The sequence below is a fragment of the Pygoscelis adeliae genome, unplaced genomic scaffold, assembly GCF_000699105.1.
Source record: "Pygoscelis adeliae isolate BGI_AS28 unplaced genomic scaffold, ASM69910v1 Scaffold356, whole genome shotgun sequence".
NCBI lineage: Eukaryota > Metazoa > Chordata > Aves > Sphenisciformes > Spheniscidae > Pygoscelis > Pygoscelis adeliae.
The window spans coordinates 878,544-882,447 of NW_008824949.1; positions in this window are offsets into that span (position 1 = coordinate 878,544).

The following is a 3,904-nucleotide window of genomic DNA, read 5'->3' on the forward strand; positions in this document are numbered from 1 at the left end:
CTTTCCCTATATAGAGATGCTTTGGGCCTGAACCACTGATGCCAGGAAAGAGCAGAGAAGGAAAGAAAATAGCCTAGGAACAGAAAGAGGGCAGGGCAGGCAGACCCGTCACGGGGAAGAGATACCGTCCTACTAGCAATTGCTTTTTTAAACAAGAATATACAGGAGATGCTACTTCCAGAACAGCATCATTAGGAACAGTCAAGTTCTCGCATACATGGCTTGAAAAAAGTTGTTGCAAAGACGGACAAAAGGCCATTGAGCCGATACTGTACGTAAGCTCTGTATACAATGAAGTGCTAAAGGATTACATATTTTCATCAAAATGCATCCTGTGTGGACCATCTGAGCTTCCCCCATTTCACTCTCCAGCAGCTTAAGGGTTGCAGCTAACAGCATGTTCGCTCCTCCACCAGGTACTGCTTCCTTCCTTCTTGCTCCCACTGTGTGCGTGCAGCTTTCTTGCAGTTCCTTCTTCATAACCGTACTGGGACTAGGACCCAGCTCCTCTACAGTTCTCCTGACTGCTGCAGAACACAGGAGCCCTGCTTATAAACCGCCTCCAAGCTTTGGGCCAGCCTTGGTTCAAAGGGCTCTTGTCAGCATGCTGGCTACCGCCCTTGACTTTATGCTTGGCTCCAATCTTGGAGGTTAGTGACCGCTCCTGGAGCAGAGGTACCTGGACTAGCTGTGCTGATTTGTGCCTCTCTTCCTACTGCTCACCACCTGGCAGAGTGTGAGCTGGCATCCATTTGGGGCTGTGAGCTGGGGCAGCTGAAGGTTGGACACTCTCCTTCTTCAGGTGCCCTGGCCTGGGGGAGAAAAGGGAAAAGGTGGGCATATGCTAGATGTCAGTAACTTAAATTACCCCTGGAGTTAGGGGCTACCAGAGCCCTAACTCCACCTGGTTTTGGACATGTTCTCCTGAGGTCACCTGCTTACTCCGCTGTCAGCTAAAGCACGGCTCACTGGACCTTCCTTTAGGCCCAGTGCAGACCTCCCCCCACGTTATCTTCTGGAAGCCATTGGTTTCCAATGGATTTTAGCAATTACTGAGAAGGAGGTGCATTACAAAAGGCTGCTTTCAAGTGTGGGCAAACTAAACTTCTCCTCGGAATGTCTTGTCCAAACTCATTATTAGCATACTTTCCGTTTCCCTTGCACTGAAGGGAAGGAGGAATGATGTTATCTGTGCTGTTTTCCCCAAGGTCCACACAGTGCCATGTTTTGGAACAGGAGTCCGGTGGGGTTTTTGAAAGCAAACTGACAGCCCTCAAATTTGGCCCAGTGATTTGTTTCTTTAACAGTCAGAACGAGCAGCTGCTCGCCCTTGTTTTCCTGTTTATTTTAAACAGCCCCCTAGACTGTCAAGACAGAGCATTTGCATTGGTAATACATTTTTAAAAAGCTGTTATTGTATCAGATCATCCAGTGTAATTTTGTGTGCTGTGAACCAATGGGGGTTTATTTAAGAGGAGCTGAAACTACTGTTGTACAGAAATCAATTTCAAAAAGTTTATTTTCCCCACTCACTTGTAAGTTGCACTTTGCCAGATGTAATTTATGTGGAGCCCAGATTTGTTTTCCCTTTTCTTGAAGAAAGCATGTGCCAGAATCTGTTTAATGCCTGGAATAAAATCCACTTTGAAACAAGTGTTTCAGCCTGTTCTTATTCCCTTTTACTTCCGATGGGAAAAGAGCCTCCATCCTTTCTTGCCTGGTCCCTGCCTCTGTCTCTCCCTGGGTTTGTCTCCCCAGACATACATAGCCCAGTTCTTTGCATGGGTTCCTGGCTTGCTTCTAGAGGGATACTGCAGGAGCTGGCAGAGAGATTCCTAGGGTATCTCTACAATGGCACATCAGTTTAAAACCACTGAAGAAGCCCTCCTCAGCTGGCTAGGCAGGAAAGTATCCTTTCTGGCAAAAGTTAAGAGCAGTTAACGGACTGGCGTTTACATGCTGAAAGAAATAGCTGGGGGTGGGGGGAATTAATTCTTCCTATAACTCCCTCCTTGATCTTTTCCTCAGGCTATCGGCCCGCCTATTCCTTACTGAGCCTCCCAAAGGTCTTTATTCTGCCTCTAGCTTGAGGGCAGGGAAGCATCACCCCCCCCCCACCCACCCCTCCTAGCATGTGCGTTGCTGAGCCTCAAATACTGTGACTCCCCAAGTAGGCTGGTAAGCTTTCCTAATCTCACCTTATAAAAAAAAAAAGCCCAGCCAGCAATGTCAATTTGGAGGCTTTGCGTTTAAAATCAGGGCTTAACTGCCTGCTAGTTCACCCACAGAAGCTTTTCAAACCAGGATCAGCTGTGCCTGCCTCTATGGAAAGCAGCTGTGCCTGAGCATCTGTCTAGGGAAGGACAGTGAAGATGTGCTGGAAGTCAGCTGGTGTGGGGGAAACCAGTGCTTCCCTGTGCTGCCTGGTAATGTATCTGGTGTTTGAGTGCTGCGGGAACTCATAAAAAGGAAAAGAGTTGGGGCTTTCTCTCTTCCTGCTGCTTCTGTAGCAGGACATCAGTCGGGCTGTGTCACTGGAGTCCTGCCATGCACACCCTGAGTGATGACCACTGTAGTGCCCTAGAAACCAGGAGATTCTCAGGCTGTAATGATGGCTGGGAAGACTTTAATTAGTCCTGTCTAGGAAAATGAAATATTGATCTTCTGAAGAGCCAAATTGGAGGGGGAGGGGGGGGAGAAATGAGTGAGGGATGGGTGTCCCTCTGAGGAGGATAGGGTCAGACATGCAGTGGTCTGGCACATAAATGAGGTAGAGAAGAGTTTGGAGTAGAAACAGTTGCATCAAAGGGGACTAGAACCACGTGTGGGGAAAATTACAGGGGAGGAATTTCTTTGCAGGAGGTTAAAAACAGAAGCACCACATCCACAGCAGTCACACAGTTGGGTCAAATTCAGTAAATGCTTTGTCTCAAAAGCGTTGTGTTGTTTGGATTTGTTGTGGGTTTTTTTTTTAAATACTCTAATAGGTCATTTTAGCACTCACAAAGCAGATTATTTTCTTAGAAACAGAGATGTTCTCCAGGCTACGTTCAGTAAGAAAGTTAGGTGCCAGGAGATCTCCCTTTTCTGCAGGCTATTAAAAGGGACTTGCTTGATACAAAGACCTTACATAAGTGTCTCTTCATTCCCCAAACCCTCTGCTGTTGGGCTGCAGGGGGTGCTGCGGTGGGTGTCTCTGTCCCTCTAATCGGACCTCTTCAGCATTTTAGAAGTACACGCTAATTGCAGAAGCACCTGGAAACCTGACTGCTGCTCTTGGCAAGCATCCTAATACACTTCTTGCATCGTTTCTCTTTCGTCTTGTACTGCTTGGCCAACGCAGCTGAAGAGCTCCTGTATCCCTTCCTCTTAGGGAGCCTAAGATTCATTCCTTTGTTGTGACTTGTGAGCATTTTAAACGGAAGCAAAGAAGCCCCAGAGAACTGCAAATGTTGAAATTAGATGTTTAGATCTACCTGAAACAAAACTTGTTTTCAGTGTGTTTTGCTGCCATGGTAGCAAAAAAATCAGCAGTGCACTGCCCCATGAAAATAAACGGGGTGTTTGCAGCGTGCTGGGCTTCGGCTCTGCTTCTCCAGTGGAGAACTCTGTGCCCACGTGTGGACAGGAGGCATTGCCCCTCCGCCACTCTTCCCGCTTGTGTGCAAGGTAGCGGGGCTGTCATCCACATTTCTAGGGCTTTGTTTTTGTAAGGTGTTTTGCAAACACCTGTGACACAGTCCAGAGCTGCGTGAAAAGTGTTTCTGTGCTGCAGCGTGTTGCAAAGGTGCCGCTGGGCGATGGGAGGCTGGGCACGGGGGGGAACTGAACAACCGTTTTTCTTTTCTGACTGATACGCATCTGTTTGAGAAATGCTGCTTAAATCTCACCTGTGACTGCCCGG